At 37.7% G+C, this 26026-nt stretch overlaps 1 protein-coding gene across 1 annotated transcript in view; it reads right to left on the bottom strand.

Moving 5' to 3' along the window:
- Positions 1-215: 215 nt before the first annotated feature.
- LOC122811308 (aldo-keto reductase family 1 member B1-like) overlaps positions 216-26026 on the bottom strand; it is a 201822-nt gene continuing 176011 nt past the window's right edge. Inside the window, exon 11 of the mRNA XM_044083069.1 lies at positions 216-419. The gene's annotated coding sequence lies outside the window, so the exon portion shown is untranslated. The remainder of the gene's footprint in view (positions 420-26026) is intronic.

The raw sequence follows: 26026 nt of genomic DNA, 5'->3' as shown, positions 1-26026 counted from the left end.
AGGAAATATCAAAGTGGAAGTTGTGGGACTGCAACACTGGTCATGTTTCTTCATGATCACGCTTATTTACAAGCCACTGGATTAAATTTAGGATATATACTGCTTACAAAAAATTACAGAAAAAAGCCACTGACATATTTCCATTGTTAGGCAGTATCTTGCAAACAATCTTTACAACAATATTCTTGACAGCAACAGATGAAAACTGTCCTTTCTTATGCTCAAAATTTATGTTTATTGGCTCATTAACTGCAGTCAGAGGTAAAAACATGCTGGGCTAAACAATGACGATCTTTAAAAATAAACATTTTGTTCTTGAAGCAGAACACTTCACTATGAACACCGTGGTTTGGGATGAATTTACTGATTTTGTTCAGGTTTCTTTTAGACGACTTCTGGAAGATCCAGTTGTCAGTTTACTGCAATGAAAAAGAAAAGAGAATAAATGAACAGTTTATTTATTTATTTGCAATTGGTTTACCAGGATGGTACAAGTGGGCCAAAAAAAAATCCAATTTCATTGGAGTCCTGTGAGAAAAGCTCCATAAAGACAATATTCATGAACAACAAATTGACAAGTCACATAGTAGGGCAGTAATACAGATAAAAACAAGGCATTTAGAGATGCAATAAATGAAAATTCACAAAAAGAGCTATAAAATATAAGTAAGTATTTACAAATATATTTGTTCCTACTGTAAAACAGCCGGGCAATGAGCACTTCGGGTGCCTTTTTGGTGTTAGTGGGGATGTGAGGTGGGAGAGTAAGGGGGGGTAAGAAGTAGGCGTGTTATGTGGGATGGGTACAGGAGCATTCCCAACAAGATTTTTAATTTTTTAAAGGAAGAGTGACTTGTGGTCAAAACATGAAGTATATCCATGTGCAATTTATGAAAAGCCAAACTGTTATTATGCTAATATAATGGTAATTGTAATACAGTACTACTATATCTTAACATTAACCAGCATTCATAATATGAAAGCCCATCTCCATACCAAATTCCCACCAAAATAAATATAGCAGAGACTTATCCCATTTCTCACCAAACACCTTCAATGACATTCTGCACAAAACCAACTGGAGCCCACTAAAAGTTCTCCCGCTTAATGAAGCTGTAGAATTGTTTAATTCTATGTTTCTCAGGATCCTAAATAGTCTTGCCCCATTCCAGTTAAAAAGGATTAAGGCTAAACATGCAATCTGGCTTACAAAGTTCACAAAGCAAGTAATGTCCACTAGGGACAAAGCTTGGAAAGCCTGGCAAAAAAACAAAACACTTTCTAACCTCAATCTATACAAACAACTCTGGAACCAGGCCAAACACCTAGTTATTAAAAACAAAAAAAGAATATTTTCAAGCCATCTAAGACCAACATAAACAAAACCCCAAGAAATTTTGGGGTCAATCAACTCCCTACTTCCCCCTGGATCTAACAACAATCCATGCCCAGAACCAGAAAAAAAATCCATCTGAAATGGCCTCCCTCTTTAACAATTACTTCAACACCATAAAAAAACTTCCTACCACCTTCCCACCTATTAATGCCAACTCACCAAGTATTCCACTTTTCTACTCCCCTACAAATCCTCTACCTTCTTTCACACTTACACCCACTCTCACTTCCACTATCACAGACTTCTTCAAAAACTCAAACCCTGTACCAATGCCCCTGATAACTTACTAGCTGAAAACTTACAACTCTCAGCCTCCTCCATTGCATATCCTATCAGCATCCTCCTAAACAGGTACATTCAGGAATCATGCATACTTGATATCTGGAAAAAAGCATTTATTCTACCACTTCACAAAGGCAGCAATAACTCTGACATTTCAAATTTCCTCCCCATTGCCATGCTCTCCCCAATCTCAAATGTTCTAGAGAAATGTATCCATACACAGCTTCTCTGTCACCTGATACAACACCAAATCCTCTCTCCCACTCAACATGGCTTTAGTAGGCCAGGAAATAATACTAACACAGCCCTCATTTCCTTCCTCAACACAGTTAACAGAGCATGAGATGCAGGATGCTTAATCTCAGCATTATTTCTAGATCTTTCAAAGGCATTTGACACCATATCACACTCCCTCTTGCTTAATAAACTCACTAATCTCGGTCTGTCTCCCCCTACCCTACAATGGTTTACTAACTATCTCAGGAACAGGCAGCAATCTACTAAATGGCTACATACTTCCTCCCCTTTCATAACTACAAATACAGGGGTCCTCCAAGGATCAATACCAGGACCCCTCTTATTCAGAATATTTGTCAATAACTTTCATTCCTCTCTCATCCATAGCACAGTCATCCAGTATGCAGATGACTCAGCTATCATTTGCTCTACTAAATCTTACTGCATCTTACCCAAGAAGCATTTACTTCCACTAAAACTTGGATGTCCCAGAGCCACCTCGCTCTCAACCCCAGTAAAACAGAACTTTTAATATTTACCCCCACAAAATCTAGCTCTGTTGACTGGTCACTATTCTCCATTCACTCCCAAAATAACACTGTCTTTGAAGTTGTCCCCAGCACCAAATTACTAGGTGTCATCATTGATAATAAACTAACATTCGACCTTCACATTTATAGCAACATCAAAAATTAGGGTCCCTGTACAGGCACAACAACTTTCTCAGTCTCTCTGCTAAAAAGGCTCTGGCCTCATCCTTCCTGCTTCCAACACTTCTATATTGTGCTCCTATCCTCACAAAACTACAGTCCTCCTTGCAAACAAAACTAGACTGTTGCTATAACAAAATCGCTAAATTTGCCACAAATGCTAAATATCTTACCCATCATTGTTCCTCTCTGCACCAACTTAATTGGCTAGAATCCCAACACTATCTCACATTCTTACAATTAACTACAGCCCCAAAGCTCATCCCCACCCTGAAACTTGCCATTCACTCTCTTCCATTCTATCCATGTATCATCCAAACTAGCCCCTTACATCCGAAAACAAAATGTTACTGTCCATAGAGAAACCCAAGCTCTCTGCCAGCCAAATGTTTTATTCCTACCATGTATCTAAGGTATGGAATAATCTCCCCCCTTCACTCAGAGCAATCAGCAACCTAACCTCCTTTAAAAACTCCCTCAAACTGCATCTCTTCTCTAAATGGCTATGCTCCTATTCCCAGACACACAACCACAACTCCTAACTTCTCTCCCAATGCTATACCTCTATCTATCGCATATTTTCCATCATTCTGCCTACTTAATGCTTCCCTGTCACTTTCATCAGTCCTATCCTACCTCCACACTTATATCCCCTTCTATATTTCTCTATCTGCTTAATCACCTCACAGCTACACACCTGTAACTATTTTACTTTCTTATGTACCTGAATACACGCTATGCACCAATGTAAACAGCATTCACAAACATCTTCTCTGAAATATGTGCCTGTCATTACTACTACATGTCAATGATTGTATTTTTCTTTTTCAGGTACTGCTGCTCTATTGCACAAATTCATGCAATGTAATTGTAGTATATGATTTTTATACATCTATGATTGTATTTTTCTTGCACCATTGCTTCTATTTATCAGCCTCATGCAATGTAACTGTACCGTATAATCTTTGTTTTTCTGTCTATGTAATTTTATTCTCTCTATATGTATCTTGTGGAGCTTTTCTCCACAGGCTTCCACTGAAAATGGGCTCATTTCTGGCCCAGTGGACTTTTCTGGTTAACAAATGCAAGTTTGGGGAATAATACTGGAATTAGAAAATATTTATCTGTGCAACTTGTAATGAACCAGAACTATAAAAAGGAAATAGCATAAAAATGTTTGGTTAGGGAGGAGCATTGCTATTTTGTGGATGACTTCCTTGGTCAGGAACTGGATGTTTTCACTAAGTGCTTGATTAATGAGCCAGCAATTTGAGGAACAGCTTGGGGGATGCATGAAAAAGCTAGTTGCCAAAGACTTGATCTACTTTCCTGGGAGAGTATTTGGGACCCACTAGTGCATATTCATTGTCTGTATGAGGCCTGGAGCTATTCACAAATGGAATAAAACCCATACGGGAAAATGCACTTAGAGGTTTACTCAAAACCATTTCAAATGTGTGAATTTAATGCAGGTTTTTAACACTTTAGTCTCCCACTATACAAATTGGATAAAATGTGAAAACATATCTTATCTGCAATATGACAGGCATCAGAATCTGAGCTACTGAGCCTTACCTCCATTAATCACCCTAAGCCTAATGCCAAAAGGGTAATTCCTACTACAGAGAGAGTCTTCCCCATGAGATAATGCCTGGTACAAAGTGCTGGTGAAAGAATGCATATACTAATGAAAAAAAATGTTTGTGATTAAAAAACAGAGATCAGCAGGTGTCTCCAAGTCAAAAACATGTTTTGCTTATCTTCCATTATGTTCTGTTTGGACCACATTAGCCCTGGTACAGAGAAAGAAAACAGGCTACTTATACCAATACAATTAAATCTTCCAGGAATCTCTTGCTATTTTCTGTGATAGTGGTAAGGCTGTGAAATGTATGTTGTCATCAGTAAAACTAATGCCATCCAGAAAACGTATGGATGTAGTGCTGTACATCAGTGACCAGATAATGTGGCACTACGTGACCTGAATGGACATACTCCTCCTAGAAATTAGGCTACTTTAATACAAGATGATTTCAGTTGTCTGATGTGCTTTAAGATGATCACAACAGCAGCTTAGCAGTGTGAACGCATGCCTTCCTAACACATGGTGTCATGGTTTACAGGTCTGACAGACCATTTACATGCAATGATAATAGTACAAATTCTGAAGCTCTGTTTAGTGTACTGCCTTCAGCATCCCTGGGTATCAGTGCATGTCTAAAGTCATGTCCAACACTTCAGCTGTAATGTGCTCAGCATACAGTAATATCAGTGCACTCTCTGAAGCTGTTCCCACCATATCTTCCACAGTGTATATAGCATACATGAATACTAATACATAACTCTTCAAAGACCAGCACAATTGCCTATACTGTATTTCATGTGCATGAGTACTAGAACATTCTTTGGTGTGAAATCTGTTATGTTGTCTGCTGTGTACTTGGAATGTATGGACTCCTAAGCAGACACTTGTACAATTGTAGCATGTCCATCACAGCATATTCAATTTGCACTGACACAGGTGCATGCTTTGACCTGCCCATCATATCTAATGCAATGAATTCAACATGCTTTCCTACTGGAACCTACAAAAGTGTTAAGGTTGACACAAATATCACTGATATAGTCCTGAAGATGGCTGAAAACTCAATGTCTTGCTTAATTGGCAAATATTGTGCATGTTATTTGGGCTTTTTCTGTAAACTAACTTTAAAACCTCACTTGAACTGCACAGAAATGGCATCAATCTAAATCCCACAACCAAGGGAAATAAAATAAGTATTTCAACGCCCTTAAAACTAGTTTGAGATTAATTGGATAGCTGCATAGCTATTGGTTTGGAAGCTCCATTGTTTGTTGACCATTCGTGTAGGTTCATACATTCATATGTGTTTAGTAGGTTAATGTCCACAAGGACCTTTTTAAGCCTAACCATGCATCCCAAATCTCTGACAAGTTCTGGTACCCTTTACAAGTGTAAGAGGGACTTGGGAGGGGAAACATTTACAAGCAGGGGCCTGAGAGATGAACCATTTATAGGCTGCCTGGGTCCATTAGAGACACAGATGTCAAACCAGGGGTGAGTTTCCTGTTCCCGATCCAATTGTCCAAGTTACACCTGAATTGGAATAGGGAGGAACTCTGCTTCACATGGAAGCCTGTTCCAGAAAAGGGGTTGTCTCTGGGATACATATCTGTCTCCCAAGTAGGTCATATTTATATCACAGGCAAGGTTTAAGTAATTCTGGTGGTGTTTGTTTTGTGAATATGCAGAGGTCCATTAGCATAGGGTCTGACAATGCCTTATATGCCAGGCATAGATCTCATCTCAGCAGCCTGTAGGGCAGAGAATATAGGGATAGGGCCTTGAGGCAGTCTGCATAGGACATGTTACTTACGCCTTATATTATTTTAGTGAGGAACCACTGTGGGCATTCCAGTTGTTAGATATACCTAGTTAGGTACATACCAAAGAGGGCATTGTACTCAGTGTTAGGTCTGATGCATGACAAATATAGTTAAACAATTATATTTTGGACCTAGATGCCATACCTTTGTTTATAAGTTGCACTACATAGATGATTTCCTCAATATTGTAGATGTTACAATTAATGGCTAGATTACCGACTGTGGGTGTCCCCAAGTCCCTGACTACTGGATCAGCTCTTAAGGGTGTCTTGTCAATATGATAGTTACCAGGAGTGAATGACTTCCTAAAGGATAGTATTACACATTTCTTGGCATTTAGTTTTAGTCCACGGCCCTGACACCGGTTATTTGTCTGTGTCAGCCTTTCCTGGAGAGCCTTTTTGTCAGTGGGGGAATCAATAACAGCTCCTAATTTGCAGTCATCTGCAAATTTAGTCAACCAGTGGTCATTGACATTGGCCTTAAGTTCATAGAAATAAATGCCAAAAGGAGTGGTCCCTGGAGTGATCCCTGAGGGACTCTACCTGTGACTGGCCTCTTTGTATAGGTGGACTCCTCAGTTCTAACTTCATGAGTCATATCTGTGAGCCAGCTGGCTATTCACTGGGTGACATAACGGTTTGCAACTAACCTCTTACATTAGTCAACAATACCTGAGTTGGGTATTGTGTCAAATGCCTTGGCCAGGTCAAGGTAGGCAGAGTGAACCATTTTCCTGCAGTCATTGCTTTGGTGACCTTCTTAAAGAAGTCCCACTAAGCTGAGTAGGCACGACCTGCCCTTGATAAAACCAAACTAGGTTGGGTCCAGTGTCTTGAGGATTCCTATGTTATTATTGATCATTTCCATGAGAATTCTTTCCATGGCTTTGCATTCAAGACCAGTGAGACTTTTGAATCTGTAGTTTCCAAGGTCTGTAGATGGTCCACTTTTGTGCAGAGAGATAACTTGCTGTTCTCTATTTATAGCTAAATAGCATTTCCAGAGGGCCTGATAGATCATGTTTCATGCCATTTTGAAGGCATCTTTGGATATTGTCTGGACCCACTGATGTAGTGTTCTTGGTCTTAGAGAGAGCATTAAAGACCTGTTCCCTAGTCATAGAAGAGGGAGTTATATTTGGTGGTATTTCTTGAAGGAAAGTTGAGGGGGTGGGAGAGCAGTAAAGTTGGAATTGAATTGGTTGGCCAGTAGGTTTGCTATATCTTCTGACTCAGTATAGGTGGCAGCTCAGCACGCAATTGTATATTGCCTTTCAGTTTGCAAGCATAGCTAAAGAATGCCTTGTTGTTGTTGCCCTTGGCCTGAGATGCCAAATTTACCTCAAATGTGGCTTTGGTAAACTTTATTCATTCTCTGAGTTGTTTATTTAGTTTGATGATGAAAGTATTTTTATCCTGATGGGTGCTGCACCTCCTAATTTTTGTCATGATTTTCCTTCTGTAATACAGTCTACTGATATGATTCCACCAAGGTGGCTTGTTTTTTGAGTTATTTCTTTACTTCTTCCTGGTGAGTACAGCTGCCTCTATGCAACTGTTAACATGTTTGTATAAGATTTCTGTGAATAGTTCTGTGTAGTCAGCAGTATTCTCAAGTCTTATGAGGGCTTTAAATTTTTGCAGGTTAGCACTTGATTATAAGAAGTTAACCTTAGAGTAATTCTTGAATATTCAAAGGTCAGCTGAGGTTCCAGGTTTTATTTTTACTTCAAAGGAGACCATTTTGTGGTCTGAACTTACCAGAAAAGACATTACAGTATGGGGCTATGCATCACTTTCCCATATTAATGAGGACCAGATCTAGAATGGTTGCACCTGTGGTTGGTGTATTAATAATGCAATATGCATGTCTTAATAACACTGACTCAAGTTCCTTTACACAAACCTTTTCATAGGTGAAGAACTGTCTCACTGATAGGTTCTTTAACTGATACTTTTTTATCTGGTGGCTTGCTTCTCTTTCTGCTCAGACTAACTAATTTCCGCTACCCTACCCCCTATTCCCAGCCACCACCATATCAGCTGCATTTATTTATCTCCAGTGTCCACCTCTTCAGTCCAATAAGCCAATTACAACATTGCACCCACCCTTTTCCTTATTCACTCTTCTAACAAATCATTACCAGTCTCTCTCATAAATGCTCCTTCTATATCCTTCTCCAAGTATTTATCAGACCTGCTGGGCTCTATAAATTTCAATCATAATATCCCTCTATTACTGTTTTCTATAGATCACCCCAAACTACTCATTTTCTGCACCTACTGCTTGTTATATCTCAATGATCTTTTCTACACATACAATTCTTCTCTGCTAGCTATATCAATCTCCTAAGAACTACTCACCATTTCAAACATGTTTCTATCTCTCTCTCAGCTTCTCATACTCTTATCTTTTTGCATCCTTGCTTACGCCACATTGGTAAACTTTCCAACAACTTTCCATACTCCAGTGAGGAATCAAATTCTCCCACAATGTGTATTGCCCATTATTTTCATGTAGCAGCCCACATGTATAAAAATACTCACCTTGCTTACCCATACCACCAACCCCAAACCAACAATGTACCATAAATACATAAACAAAAATTAATTCCTAACCTCATCAATACCTGATAGTACCTGGCGGCATACTTCCTAACCCAGGACCTACAACCCAAAATTCAGTACACCTCTACAAACATCCCCACCACAAGCAACAAAATCATCATCACTTCTTAGCCTATACAATATCTGTAGCATTTGTAATAAACTACAAGACTTTCATAACCGGATAGATCAATGATCTCCAAACATTGTAATTACTGAAACCTGGCTAAAACAGGACATTAAAGATGAAGACATTATACCACTTAGCTACAGTATGCTAAGACTAGACAGAAAAAGCTGAGGGTGTGTGTGGTTAGGTGTTAACATGGACTGACTAAGCATTAATAATGAAATAACCAACAGCACCATAAACCTTTGTGGTTTTACCCAACTTATATCCTTTCCTACTAGACTAAACAAAGCCTTCCATAGCCATACAATTTTAGATTGGATTCTCAAAAATTCCCCAGGTAAAAACATAACTACTGGATGGCTCCCTGTCCTACTTAATGACAATTCCCCTACCTACATCTTCAGAAATAAGACAAGTATACTTAAACCCCAAATTTATAAACACAGTCTCAGTTCAGTTAATAAATATGTTTTCATCTCTATCCTAAAAATGTTAAACTGGAAACCATTACAATTTTTCCCTCTGAAGAGGCTGTATCCTTTTTCAAAACATCTTTGCTTGATCTCCCTGTCCCTTTTTCACACTACAAGAACTAAAAACAAAAACAGCCACCCTGGCTATTCAAAGAAAACAAACTTGTGAGTGCTTGGTGAGCCAGGCCAAAAAAACAAATGACCCAAACCTGCAGAATTATAAACACTGTAAGACTGAAATACAAAATTAAACATGGCAAAAAATGTCATAGACCTTCAGAACACAAACAAGCATAAGTCAACGCTTTTTGGTCTATAATAAATAGACCCTTATATCTGGGAAAATCCTGCCAGCATAGTCCTTCTACTAACTCTCATACTTGAAATTTAACCACACAGTTCAACTTTCACTTCATTCAGACCATAGCCACTCTAATCTAAAATGCAACCTACTCTGTCAGTTCCTCTAATGAAACTTAATAAAACCAAATGGGCATTGTGTGCTGGACCCAAACCAAGTAACTAAAATACCTGCACAGGAACAGATCCACTAGAAGGGTTCACCATATTCCAGTTAATTCTTCTCATGTCCAAACATCCATCAAGAAAAGGACATAAACACATATATCTTATTGTAAAAGCAAACAGTCACACATAATCAGTCAAGCGCTTTAATCCAACACAAATGACGGGACTTCTTCAAAATGATGATGTGCACAAATGGATTGAATTTAGAATTTAATCTATCAAAGAAACATGGCTGCCTATTGACCCAAAAATTAACAACAAATACAACTGAACAATACAAAAATTAAAATGAAACAGAGAGAGAAACCAACGCCATAAATAACATCTAAATCATAAAATGCATATCACGTTTTCATAAAATTATACCATATAAATGACAACCTATTTTAACCCATCATATTTCTGTCATTTAGTCACCCATTGAAAAACATATATCACTAACAGCTGAATAATTAAATAAATATTTGTAATTCCTCTATTGAAACTTATTTCATTTAACTTTAAATTCACAACAGTCCATACTTCTTACATTAAAAATTAAAAAAATTCATTTCCAAGTTAAAATCTGCTATCCTCACTTCTGATAGATTACAATCTGAATACATAAAACTTGTTGCTGATGCACTGGCCTGTCTTATATCCATACGTGAGTGTCACTCAATAAAAGAAAATTATATATCCACTCTTTGGGAAAAATCACACATCCTCCTCCTCACAAAGGAGGTAACTTCACTGAACTTTCTGACAATAGTCCCGTCAACGTCCTCTTCCCTTTAGCTAAAGTGCTTGAGAAATGCATTCAAGCTCAGCTCCTTAAATACATAACTTACAACAACCTGTAAATACCCTCTCAATATGGATTTTGCCCCCACTACAGCACTATTACAGCATGCCTAAATTTTATTACCAACATAAACAAATACAAAAATGATGGAAAACTTCCTTTCTGCTGTTTTTGTAGACCTTTCAAAAGCATTTGATACTATTCACCAACCCATCCTCCTGCAAAGACTCTCTAAGGTCGAACTCAGTATATCCCTCCTTTCATGGTTCTACAGCTACCACTCCAACAGATCCCAAGCAGTTAATTAGCTTAATACCTACTCAGCCACTCTTCCTGTTAATGTGGATGTACCCCAGGGTTCAATACTTGAAACCCTACTCTTCAATATCTTTATAAATTATCTCTACACAGAAAAAAGCAACCCTAGTACAATATGTTGATGGCTCCTGACACACACAAAAAAAAAACACGAGGCTTACTTTCATTCAGTGATCTTTGGTTAACTAAATCTCAGATCTTTCTTAACCAAATAATCTAAGCTAAAGCTGTTTACCTCTAAAAAAACGCCCCTGACAAACCCCCTTTCACTATAACCTCCTCAAACAGCGCTAAAACAGAATTGATAATATCCACCAAGCTATTAGGAGTAATCACTGATGAAAACCTAAAATTCAACTTACATATAAATGATGTCAAACCTCCCCCCACAAAAAAAAACTAACAAACACTGGAAGCCCTATACAGAGCTGCTTCCTACTGTACTACATACACCCCATAGACATGTTGCATTTGTTTTCCTTTTCCCTACTGTGCTCTGTGCTGCTCCCATTCTGACTAACTTACCTGTAGCTCAGTCTAAATTACTAGTACAGTGCTACAAGATAGCAAAATGTACCACCGATAAACCTTATTCTAAGACCTATCACTACCTTACACTGATGCAACTTTCATGGCTTGAGCTTCCTCATCACCTAATCCTATCCCAACTTGTCACATCCCTCAACCTTATCCATAATTCAACTCACTGTCCTAGCCTGCATAACATCTTAGAGCTATACTTTCCCAAAAGAGCTCTCTGTTCCACCGCCAAGCTACTACTCCTCATACATGTGTAAGTTATGGAACTCGTTACCACTTGAAATCAAGCAACTCAACAGAATTAAAGCTTTCAGAGAACAACTCAGACTACCTCAAAAATATTTTTGTTCACGCTTTTCCTCTCTTTTCTTTGTTCAGTTTTGAGAAATGTAGGCACTGCAATTAAACAAAAGAAATGAGGGGAGGAGATGAGGGAAGAGCAGAAGGGTCTGGTTAAGAGAGTATGACAAAAGAAAAATCAGTGTGCTTTTTCCCATGAGTGCATAAGGAAATGGCTGGATAAAAACCCTAGGCATTGTCCAGTAACAAGTTTATTACAAAGCATGTAAATGAAAAAGAATGTTGAATATTATAAGGCTTTTTTTCTGATAAACAAGGTATCCTAAGCAGTTTTGTGTCTGATTTGCATGTCACTAGAAGATAATTTAATAAAGAGGAATGGCTTGGAGAAAGTATTTACTGAAAGCATTCAAGTGTTTTCTCAACTGAGAGAGTTATAAAGATATAAAAAAAATCAAATAGCGCTTACTAATAGCACAGGCTATACCATGTGTCTTAGCATGACTAACCTTTCTTTTTGGTTAACTTTAACCTGTCTGCGTTCTCATTGGAAGCAAAAACTTCAATATTTGAAGATGTACATAGTTTTATGTGTCATTGTAAAGTTCGTAGGTTTTAGGAGGGTTTATTTTTTTGGGGGGGTTGTTTGTTCTGTTTGAGGGCTTTCAAAAAAACAGTTATGTAAGATATGACATAGGCATAACTGGGTATGACAAGAAACAACTGTATGAAAGACCAACCTCAGAACAGTATATACATGTGACATAAGTTAGAGCTAGACATTTAGCAAAAGAGTAGTTATATATAAAAGATGGTAATAATAACGGTATAATAAAATGATGCTTCCTGTAATGTCTTTCAAACTGAATGATGTTAGAGATAAAGATAAAAAAGAAAGAGTAGTGAACTATATTAAAAGATGTAGCGTGCAAATGGCTGTATTACAGGAAACACACCTGGAAAGAGCTGAACATGTGAATTTGATAAAGAAAGGTTTTCAGGATGGTTTTTCAGTGGAATATCTGGAGCAATGGAAAAGAGGAGTACTTATATTAATTGCAAGAATAGCTCTACTAGTGATAGTAGAGGAAACAAATAAGTGGCAATATCCCTGTTCTAAACCAGACTAAATATCTTTAGTTTATAATTTCTCCCGACTTCACAAAGTCAACTCATCTGAACATAAAATGCTTTCATTTTCTTAAGAGTTTGTATAAGTGAGTCACTTTTATGGCATTGTACAACTAGTAGTTTTATAAGTGCACTGGCCATATTTGTTCCCACCATCTGTTTATTAATTATTCATTATACTATATGTATCTTATAATAAGTCATTGTAGCTGTATAGCTTTTCTCCTTGGGACTCTGCAGAAAAGAGGAAAGAAATGTTTTTTGCCCAGTCAGACCACCCCAGTAAACAAATTTGTTTGTGCCTTTCGGCTTTTCCAGGTTAGGGGTCGCCACAGCGGAACTCTGGTCCGCTAATGATTAGCAGTAGATTTTTACCTGCTGGCTTGCCGGGCCTAACGCACAACCTTCAACGAAGGAACGCCCATTCACACATGTCGCCACACAGAAGACACTCTAACTGAGAATTGAATGGGCAACGTCTAACTGTGAGGCGACACCGCTACCACAGAACCACCAATATATATGTATATATATGGTTCTACCTGACTTCACCGACACGCCGGAACATCGACAGCGAAATCGGGAGCCGCAGAAGGGGCAAAGTCCAGAAGACCGACGCGACGGGACCCAGAAGATCACAGTGCAGAAGACCGACCCGACGGATGAAAGCACCGCGGATGCCGAAATGGGAAAAGGCTGTGTAAGTATGCGGTAGTGACGGACGTTAGGGTGCGAGTAAGGTAAGTGTGTAGGGGGTGGGTTAAGTGAGTAGGGTTAGGGAGGAAGGTCAGGTAAGGGTCTTGTAAGTGGTAGACGAGGACTTAGTTAGGGGTTGGGTCAGGGTTGTAGGTAGTTGTGTGTGTGGTTTTTAGTGTGGGTTTGCAGGGATTTTGGTGTGCTGTGTTTGTGTGTGTGGTTTTGGATGGGGAATGTGTTTTGTTTGTTGATTGTGGTGTGTGTGAATAATATATAAGGTTTCGTGTTTGTGTCGTCGGGTTATTTCGTTGTCGGGCATGTGGATTTTCGTGTTTTTGTACTGTCGGTTATGTGGTTTCGGTGATTGCGTTGTCGGTGTTGTGGTGTTTCGGTGAAGTCAGGTAGAACCATATATATATATATATATATATATGTGTATATATATATATATATATATATATATATATATATATATAGTGTCTATATTAGATCAGCGAACGCTTAAACAAGCGAACACTGATTGATCGACCTTATTTTAGCGAAAGTGAAAAATATCGAAGCAGCAGAAACTCGAAATTTTTCCTAGGGAAAGAATTCGATTGTCCGTTTCTGTTGCTTCGGTATTTTCAGTGCTGTGGTGGAAAGTTATGGGTCGGATTCAGGTAATTGTGTGATTGTGTGGATGTGAATGTTAGGGTGGTTTAGGTGAGTTAGGGTTAGGGCTTGGGTTAGGTATGTGTGCGATTGTGTGGAAATGAGGGTTAGGGTGGATTTAGGTGAGTTAGGGTTAGGGAGTGGGTGAGGTGAGTGTGCGATGGTGACGGACCTTAGGGTTAGGGTTTGGGTTAAGGTAAGTGGATAGTGGTGTGTGCATAGTTTAGTGTAGGGTTAGGTGTCAGATTTTAGGTGTATGTGTGTGGATTTCTGTTTGTTTGGTGTGCTTGTGTTGTGTGTATGTGTTTTGGAACAGCAATTTTTTTCCCTAGGAAAAAAATCGCTGATCTGACATTTCAGGATTGTAAGCTTTCACTTACATAAGGCCGATCAATCAGCGTTTGCTTTTTTAACCGGTCGCTGATATAATATAGACCCTATATGTGTGTGTGTGTGTGTTTATGTACATGCACATACATACATATATATATGTATGTAAATATATATATGTGTGTGTGCGTGTGTGCATATATATATATATATATCAGCATTTAACCATTTTCCCATGTACAAAATGTCAGCTACAATATATTTAGCACTAGATCATGCCAGTATGGCAATAGCCAACATGTCTTCTACACCATACTTATCACACAGGAATGCCACATGCTGTGATGTTTTAGCAGGATTTCACTGTAGAACAAGGACACCATTGCATGCTAGCCTGTCAGTGCATTCAGCATGCATTGTGCTACCACTGCATGTTAGCCTGTCAGTATATTCAGCATGCATTGTGCCAGAACATACTCTGATGCCGTATTCAGCATATCTGTCTTAGTGTAATTAACACACGACAATGCTGTTTGCTCTGATGCAAAGTTCTGCATTGCTGTTGGAAGACTCCCTATTGAAATGTCAGCACTTGTAATGCTGAGTGCTGTTACACTGAAAAAAAGACTGAAAATGCAGGAGAAGAGTGAATATCAAACATTGTCTTCTCCTTTAAACTTATTTGTTGCAGTGGGACAACCCCCCACCTATATATACCAACTCCAAGATTGCCAACCCTTGGAGAAAAGGGAATATTCAGAGACGTGGCCATTTCAGACTTAATACATGAAAGTCCATTTTTTCAGCCATTCAGTCTCTGTATTTTGAGACTTGCTGAAGCCGATCCCAAGATTTCAAACAGTTATCCTGTCAAAGTATATACAATATACATGCATGCCATTCATTACATTTTGTAAAGTTCTGCTTAACACTTTTCTTATAATAGGCTCACTACTTATGGAAACAGTAGTACATTATGACTCTACATATGCATGCACTACAGTGTGTGTTCAGAATGTATAGTTATCAGACTTATCTGTAATAATGTGTCCTGTATGTCCACACAGACAGATACACAGTTACTATAACATCCTACACTGATCAACTACATTGCAGTGACCATGAAACAGTGGCAGACCACTTTGCAATTAAGCCACGATAAAGGACAAATTATTATTCCAGGGATAGGAATCCAAAGGGGGATATTCCAGGGTAACTCCCTGTCACTTCTATTATTTTGTCTTGCTATTAATCCATTAAGCTGTCTACTTAACAGATTAGGCCATGGTTAAGTCCCTAAATTGGCTTTAACTAGCCCACCTTCTCACCTTTAATCAACTAACATTAACTCACAAGTTACTGTACAACTACTCATTTTCACAAACTACATCATCACTACTACAACACTATATTCCATCTCATGACCTACGCTCCTGTCACAAGTATCCACTATCTATTTACAAACCTCAAAGATCTAATGGGGTTAGTCTGTACTCTCACTGTGTTGCCAAATCATGGAATAGCATTCCATAAGTAATCAGACTTGTACTCCACTACTATTCCTTCAAGTCTAGGCTGAAAGAACATCTAACCAATAACTGCATCTGCCCGTGCTGCCCGGCATCTTAGTATTCTTTTCTATTCCAGTCTTCTACACTCTTAATAGACATTCTGTTCATACATAGGTTCATAGGTTCATAGATTAGTACTAAGCTAACTGCCCTTGCGAGCCATTTTAAGCCTAGCCAGTTATCCCTTGTGAGACTCAAACCCTGCACCTTGTGCTTGTAAGGCAAACACCTTAACCATTAAGCCACCCTCCCAACCTCCTACATACCAACATCCTACTTATCTTCCTGCTTTACCTACTTTCTAGCCTCACCTCACTTTAATGCCTTAACATTCTAATATTCTTTCTTTATATTTTTACCCTAACCTTTCTCTATCACAGAATTTGACTGAAATTTATTATCTAGTTCTCCTACCAGGAAAAAGTTATATGGCTTTTATGACATGCATATTAGGAACTTTCTTCTACCTTGTATATAATATATGGTCAGCTTTATTGCTTGCCTTTATATTTTGCTTTTTATTTTATTGTATTTCACATATTGTGCTACTTTGTTATTGTCTTAATATTTGTAACCATTGTTCAATTTAATTCTCTTTATGTTAACTGTGGAGATTTTCTACCTGGGTCTGCACTGAAAATGGGGTCATACCCAGTTGGATTTTCCCAGTAAACAAACAAATAATTTGGCTCCTAGAAAACAAGTGTAAAGACTTCTCATCTTTTCTTTGTCAATGATTTAACACTGTGTAGCTCATCATATGATGAACTGAAAGCATAAACTGCAAGTAGTCAAAACTTTTTCAGATGATGTAAGAATGTCATTTGGTCTTGATAAATGTGCAAAAGCAACCTTTAAAGCAGGAAAACTGCAGCACCAGGAAAACATCAGTTTGGGACAAGAATGTGATATAAAAGAACTTGAACAAGAGGGAGTGCATAAATATTTGGGAATTGATGAAGGATCAACAATAAAATATGAACAAATGTGAATAAAACTTAGAAAAATATTTTAGAAGAATTAAATTAATCCTGAAAACAGTCTTGACATCTCGGAACAAAATTCAAGCTATAAACCAATTTGCTCTTCCTGTCCTAACTTACAGTTTTGGAGTGATTGACTGGCCTCAAAACGTGTTGGATAGATTAGACAGGAAAACAAGAAGGATGCTTCATGCTCACCAAATGATTTATAAAAATCAGTGCATACCAAGATTATATATTGCCCATTCTGAAGAAGGTATGGACCTCCTTGAAATTGATTACATGTATAGATCTGCAATCATGGGACTGCATACATATCTGCTGACCTCATAGCACCCAAATGTACTGAAAGTTTTGAAACATGAGGAGAATCAGTCTAAGATGACTTCCATACAGAAGCATATCGACATCAACCAGGAATGGAAATTAAACCAGAAGCAGATAAAAATCAGGTGGCAACTGAATGTGCTAAAAAAACAAAAGAAAGAATATAAAGTGAAGGATCAGGTGAGAGGGCAAGAAATGTGGAAAATGCATAAATATAGTTGCAAGTATAGAAAACTTCTGGAAGAACCTTATGTTGATCAGGAACGAACACAGGAATGGTTAAGGAGAGGCGAATTCAAACCAAAAGATGAAAGGTTAATATTGATGGCCCAAGATAGTGGACTATGCACACATTGGTTTACAAAGTCCATTGAACATGTGGGAGAAACAGACAAATGTAGGTTTTGTAAAACAGAACTGGAAACAGTCGCACACCTCATTGCTGGTTGTGACATACTATTGGCAGAAGGACTGTATACTGAAAGACATAATAATGTGACAAGACTGTTGCACTGGGGATTGTGTAAACATTATGGTACTGAAGTAGCTGAAAAACCCTGGAAACATGACCCACAAAGGATCACAGAAAATGATGAAGTCTACATCACATGGGTTTACCCATTACCAACACTTTAAAAGATAGATTTGAGAAAACCAGATATAGTGGTCCATGAAAAAAAGACAAAAGTGGCATTAATCACTGAAATTGTTAAACCCAATGACTACAGTGTCTTGTGTACAGAGAGACACAAAGCATAAAATATCAGGATTTGCAGGTAGAAATGAGAGCAATGTGGAAGAAAGATACCTAGACAGCTCCAATAGTAGTAGGAGCAATGGGTCTTATAAAAAATAATCTACAACCGTATTTAGATACATTACCAATGCATGTAACTCCATTATGAATTGCAGGAGTTGTCATTACTGCAAAGAGCACTTCTGGCTGACATCAAAAATTGAAACAATACTAATTTCATGAACTTTAATTGTACTTTGATTTAGGAATGGGATCCATTCTCATCATGATAATAGAAACCCAAAGACTTGGAGAAATTAAAAAAAAGAGGCTTACCATAACTAAGTCACCCACTGCAGCATAATCAGCAAAAGAGTGCATGCTGAAGTGCTGGGTGCAACATGGTCATCAAAATATGTATAGCATGCATGGGCACCAGCTCATTTTCCGGTCTATACAACATGCTGTGAATCTGTATCAAACACTTGCACTACAGTGTGCTCAGTATGCATAGGTATCCGTGCACACTCTGACATAATGCTGAAGATGTCCACCATATTGTAATATTTATATCATTACACTAGCATGCTATGAAAGCCACATCAGATATAAAGCCATGTCCAGTACTTTTGCTAGTGTTCTCAGCTTGTTTAGATAGTAGTGTAACCATATATGTAACGTGCAATGATATCAGTATGTGCCAAGATCCTGTATCCGGCTTGTACACCAACACCATGTTTAATATACGTGCATGCAGCCTTCAGCTTTGAGATTGTGCAGTGTAACGTCTGTTATAGCAGCAAAGCTGGAAAAATAACTGAGACACTAGATACATGCAGCCTTTTTGGGTCACCCTGAAAGTAGGCCATTTCTGGTGAGATTTACCTGGTTAACAAAACAAATGTATAAATGAATGAATGAATATTTAGTTATATGTTCAGTTTGTTGATGAAGAGAATCTGATAGAGGAGAGGTTATTCTCAGCAGAGATCAGAAGAGGAACACTCCCAAAAAATGCTGTACAATCAAAACAGTTGGGACAAATATAACATCCTGGGGGGGGAAATGTACTATTTAGGTTAAAGAAAAATAACATAAATTCATAAACTTTGCAGGTTAAATTATAAAATTAAGGGCAGCTTAATATTAAAAATAATAATAATAAATGCATTTCATATTGTACCACTATACAGGAAATCAGATTGTGTCATGCACATTCTTTAAGCTGATACAATAGACTAAGAATCAGTTTCTTACCTCTCTGTGCTTATATATTGCATCTCCCTCTTTTAAGCTAAGATTCCTCCTTACTGTGTGCAGTAACACGTTTTAAGTATTGCTTTACTAGAAACAGTCTCTATGCTTTTCAGTATTTCAGTACACTCATTATCATGTTTCGAAATGCAGTTAATGTTTTTCTGTTTTTTTCCCCTTCAAAATTCAAGGATATTTCAGTATGTATTTTTGTACTTTCCTTCAATGTTTCATGTACAAGGCTGAAACACTTTAGTATTTAACAGCATTTTTATTAAAATATATTTCCATACGTTTCAGTCCTCCCAGCTTTGAGTATTTTGCTTAATTTATCAACATCTAGTATACAGAACCAAGTAGCTGAATATTTTGTTGAATAAGAAGGTCCTGAAAATTAGATTACAGAAGAAAATAGCAAATTATGCAGAGTAATCCAACAGATCATAATATAAAAAGTTATAAAGAATTGTCATTTGAAGAACAAAAGAGGGAGTTTAAGGTCAACATCTCTAAGTATAGTAATAACAGTAAGAAACCAGATTATAAACGTGTAACATATTGCAAAAATGGTCAAGGTTTGGCTATAATAAGTGACAAAAGTAAAGGGGTTACTGATCTATATAAAACAGTAAAATTCTTCATGAACGTCTTCCGTGTTATAAAGCCTTATGGAACGATTGTATTCAAGACAGGAAATTACAAAAGGGAAGTTACTGCCATAAAATAATAATAAAAGAAAGAAAAAAAAATAATGGTTAATAGAAAACACAAATAATGTAAAGCAGAATCCTATTCCTGGACCAAATGGTCTAAATAGATTCCTTATAGGGAAAAATCAGAGAATTACTTTACTTTGTAGAAACTTTACAGAGCTGGTATGTTCCTCAGCTGTGGAAACAGTTAAATGCTCTACCAATGCATAAAGGCTAGTTAATTAAAAGAGCAGAGAAATGTAGACCAATGCATCCTGTAAGTCTCCTAGGTAAGTGTTTTGAGAGGGCCTTGAAGAAATGTCTAAGTGACACAAACATGATCCGTATGGTGGCATTTATCCATATGGATTGACTCAGAGAAGATTAACTACAAATTTAATTTCATTTTACTCAGTGGTGATAAGGGGCACTGAATAATGAGGTATCAGTAGATAATGTATTTCTTGACCTAGCTAAGGTGTTTGATATAGTTCTTCATTTAACAGTCCCTGAGAAATTAGAATTTAATAGTTTTGTCATTAGATTGCTATCATACTGCTTGAAAGGTAAGTGATCCAGGGTATATTTAAGGGGGTTTGAAATAGTGTTCTTAGTGGAGTTTCTCAGAGATTGGTTTTGGGCCTGTTTCTTTTCCCTGTGTTTACATCCAGATTTCTTGGCCTACTAAATTTTGTACTGTGAAGTTTGCAGATGATGCCAGTGTCATTATCACAATTTTCACAACAGAAAACTAGTTGGTCAAGCAGAAGTATATTATCAGGTTATTCAACTGGGCTCAAAATAACGAGGTATTGTAATGGCAGTAAATGCAGCATTATGCATATGAATAAGAACAACCCAGGGTATTTGTATGGGTTAAGTAATATAATTATTTTTAAGTACATTGAGTTTTATTACATGTTTTGGCCTCGCTGAGAGAGACTTGTATGTATCCCAGAGACTGTTCCTTCTCTGGAATAGGCTATCTGTCTATGTGAAGCAGAATCCCTCCCTAATCCAATTCAAGTTTAACCTGGACATTTGGATGGGGAACAGGAAATTTATCCCTGGTTTGGCACCTGTCTCTAATAGATACAGACAGCCTGTAAATGGTTCATCTCCCATACTCTGCTTGTAAATGTTTCATCTCCCAAGCCCTTGCTTACACTTATTAAGGGTACCAGAACTTGTCAGAGATTTGGGATGTATGACTAGGCTTAAAAAGTCTATTATGGTCATTAGTCTAGCACAAGCCTCTGAACGGTTGATGCTGAGCTAAAATTGAATTCCCAAACAGGTAAAATTGTAAAGAATAGTTTCTGTGCTATAAGGACCATTCTAACACTGACTATATGTAGAAATGAGAAAAAAAGTGTTGTTACCAATATACAATATCATAGATCCGTATTACGGCATAGAATGGGCGTCTGTAGTTATGCCAATAAAGAAGTAACGAGGTCAGAAAGGGAACCAAAGTTTTTCAAAAAATATATTAGAGGTGTAAGAAGGTTAAAATACAAAGAAATGTTAAGTAAACATAGATTAATTTCTGCTTAATATGCATGGTTAGAAGACTTTATTTGGGTGTAAAAAATCACAAATGATAAACTAACTGAACATACCCCAGGTGTAAGTGTTTTAATTCATAAATGATGCTCTACAAATAATTATTCATTAGTAAGACTTGAGAAGATGGAGAAAACCTTAGGTAGGAGCTATTCAGGTAAGGCAAGGAAGGGAATGGAAGAAGTTTCCAGCAAAAATCAGAAATGCAGAATCTAGTGATCTTTAAAAGCAAGTTAGATCACTGAGATGAGAATGGTATCTATTGGACTCTAACATGATACAAGCAAGCTTGTAATGATCTCTTATGAAGTTCCTGAGTTGACATCTTTACACTGAAACATAAGTCTAAGAAACTGTATGACATAGCTGAAAGAAACCATTTTTTTATCACAACTTGCATAAAACAGTGTTTATGTAAGTTGATTAAAAAACAAAGACCAAGATCTACCAAGAAAGAGAAACTATTTTGGTTGTCAGTAATGTTTTGTATAAAGCTGAACAGCAGCCTTGCTTCTTTTTTTCAGCACCAACATCTTGTTAGGCAGTGTCAGAGGTATTTCTATGTTAGCATCACATTATATAGGCATTCATCTTGCTTTAATGTAACCTGTAGGTTTAGTATAGCAGTGCAAAATAAATAGCAGCATGTTAACAATGAGTGTGCCAATGTATTTGTAAAAGAAAAGCAGCAAAGTACCCACAAGAATATTGTTCCATATGGGTGCTGTAAGGTACCCACATGAGTACTGTATCTCGTGGGTGCTGTAAGGTACCCACATAAGTATTGTGCTGTATGGGTGCTGTAAGGTACACACATGAGTATTGTGCTGTATGGGTGCTGTAAGGTACACACATGAGTATTGTGCTGTATGGGTGCTGTAAGGTACCTACAAGTGTATTGTACCATATGGGTGCTGTAAGGTACCTACAAGAGTATTGTGCCATATGGGTGCTGTACAGTACCTACAAGAGTATTGTGCCATATGTGTGCTGTACGGTACCCACAAGAGTATTGCGCCATATGGGTGCTGTACGGTACCCACATGAATATTGTGTCATATGGGTGCTGTAAGGTACCCACATAAGTATTGTGCTGTATGGGTGCTGTAAGGTACCTACAAGAGTATTGTGCCATATGGGTGCTGTAAGGTACCTACAAGAGTATTGTGCCATATGGGTGCTGTAAGGTACCCACATAAGTATTGTGCTGTATGGGTGCTGTAAGGTACCCACATAAGTATTGTGCTGTATGGGTGCTGTAAGGTACACACATGAGTATTGTGTCTCATGGGTGCTGTAAGGTACCTACATAAGTATTGTGCTGTATGGGTGCTGTAAGGTACACACATAAGTATTGTGCTGTATGGGTGCTGTAAGGTACACACATGAGTATTGTGCTGTATGGGTGCTGTAAGGTACACACATGAGTATTGTGCTGTATGGGTGCTGTAAGGTACACACATGAGTATTGTGCTGTATGGGTGCTGTAAGATACCTACAAGTGTATTGTACCATATGGGTGCTGTAAGGTACCTACAAGAGTATTGTGCCATATGGGTGCTGTACAGTACCTACAAGAGTATTGTGCCATATGGGTGCTGTACAGTACCCACAAGAGTATTGTGCCATATGGGTGCTGTACCCACAAGAGTATTGTGCCATATGGGTGCTATACGGTACCTACACGAGTATTGTGCCATATGGGTGCTGTAAGGTACCCACATGAGTATTGTGCCATATGGGTGCTCTAAGGTACCCACATGAGTATTGTGCCATATGGGTGCTCTAAGGTACCCACACGAGTATTGTGCCATATGGGTGCTGTACAGTATCTACAAGAGTATTATGCCATATGGGTGCTGTACAGTACCTACAAGAGTATTGTGCCATATGGGTGCTGTACAGTAACTACAAGAGTATTGTGCCATATGGGTGCTGTACAGTAACTACAAGAGTATTGTGCCATATGGGTGCTGTACAGTACCTACAAGAGTATTGTGCCATATGGTGATGTACAGTATCTACGAGAGTATTGTGCCATATGGGTGCTATAAGAGTGATAGAGTTTGTGCCTAGTTTTTACCTGCCACCATTATTATCGTTTAATCAAATCTGACAGTTTGTCACCTCAGTGACTTTAGCACTCCAGACCTGTCTGTTAAGAAGTGTTTCTTTACAAATCCATATTCATTACTTCAGTTGAGCTGTGTATCCACCTTAGACACTGCTGTTCCCTTTTCTTTTGTCTTCAGGATTTCACAGCATCACTGCCTTTTCTAGTGATCATGTCTTTGGATTATGTAGCTAAAGTATTTGAGTTTTAATTTTACAAACAGGCCTTCTAGTGAAAGGTCTAGATTTATTTATTTAAGTATTGCCTGATTTTTATCTTCATGTAATATACATGGTGAAATGTGGGGTTGATTAGACAACACCTAAGTTCAGTAACCTTTAAGCTGAAACAAAAATGAACAGTGCCATAGGTTGTTAATTTCTTTGCATTATTCCTACTGTTTTTTTCTGCATTCTTCATTTACTTGTAAGGAATGTGTCAAAACTTTTGAAATTGATGCCCTGTTCTTGATTACCAGAAAATTTGTTGGTCAGCTATGCAAATAAAGGCATTGTGTGTGTATATACATATACATATATATATATATATATATCTATATATATATATATATATATATATATATATATAGATATATATATATATATATAGATATAGATATAGATATATATATATATATATATATATATATATATATATATATATATATATATATTATCTGCAGATTGCAAGCTGGAGAAATGTATAGCACTGTATTGTCCCAAAAAGGACGTGAAATGTTGTGTACTGATGGATACCATTACTATCTTGAAAAATGTTGTGATACTAGACTGTATTGGTGGTGTGTTAAGAAAAATAGTGACAAATGGAAGGGACGTTGTGTGACTGAGGAGACAGTAGAGGGTGAAAGGCTTGAAAAGTGTACAGTACATTTTCATGAGCCAGTTGTTTTCAAAAGTGAGGAGAGCAAAGTGCATGAAGCTATAAAGAGGCGTGCAGAACGAATATTAGAATGCCCATGCAAAATAGTGAAGCACTTGCAGGTACTTCAACTGATGCTGTAAATACATTGCCTAACATGGATGCTTTGCACGTTGAAGTAGAAGGAAAAATAGGAGTTTACATATGTGTACTGTTGAATCCCTGACACAGTTAACTGCAGATATGCTTCCTGTAAAGAATGGGAAATGTATTTTATACCATACCCATATCAGTAACAGTAACATTCTAATGACGGAAGGTAATTTACATTTATTATGTTCATCAGAATTCCTACTAGTAGACGGCACTTTTCCACTTAACACAAGCGAGTACAAACAGGCTTAGACAATGCATTGTAGCTTAACTGGTGTTCCAAATGGCAAGGTGATTCCAGTAGTGTATGGGATTCTTCCATCTAAGACAGAAGAATGTTATGACCAGTTTTGGAAGGCAATCATCCACTTATGCACTCAGTTTGAATTAGTATTAAAACCACAGATGGTGCTTAGTGACTTTGAAAAAGGTACTGTCAATTCTATTACATGTAATTTACCCGAAAGTATGCCTAAAAGATGTTGGTTTCATCTTTGTCAGCTGATATGGAGGCACATTCAAAGTTACATTTAGCTTCCCTTTTTGGTACTGATATACAGTTCATGTTACTTTGTAAGCAAATACCAGCGTTAGCTTTTGTTTCACCAGATTCCATACTGTTTACATTGGAATTAATAGAGAGTGATATGCCTGACTGTGGTCGACCTTTATATGAGTTTTTTAAAAATAATTGTGTTATTGGCAGGCCTAGAGAGTATGGAATTAGAAATGCTACTTATGAAAGACTACCACCATTATTCGAGATTGCATTCTGGAACCACTGGGATACATGTTTGCGTGGTTATCCTTGCAGTCAAAATACAGTGGAAGGTTGGCATCATAGCTTGAGAAGTTTGTTGAGTAGGAAACAGTTGTTTATCATGGATGTTCTCCATGCTTTTCAACTTGAACAGAATCACATTGAGGATCTTAAAGTAGATTACCGTGCTGTGTTCCCTCCTCACCAAAATGGAGTAGATTACAAGATAAGGAGTCTGTGTTTGGACGTCTACTACTACGTTGTGACTAGTTTGCATCATGAGGATTTGCTCAACTTGTAGCAGTGCACTGCTCTTTCTAACATAATGAACGGTAGTATAGACATCTACAGCTGTCGGACAAAAGGGATCTATGTTCTGTTATTACACAAGTGCATACTTTGACATTACTGTTATTTTACTGGAATCACGCACTTTACGTTGGTATACCACATAGTTATTTCT

This window comes from Protopterus annectens, chromosome 9.part0, assembly GCF_019279795.1.
Source record: "Protopterus annectens isolate FY-2018-M chromosome 9.part0, PAN1.0, whole genome shotgun sequence".
NCBI lineage: Eukaryota > Metazoa > Chordata > Ceratodontiformes > Protopteridae > Protopterus > Protopterus annectens.
The sequence above is the reverse complement of the archived record's forward strand: the minus strand, read 5'-3'. Positions and strand labels throughout refer to the sequence as shown.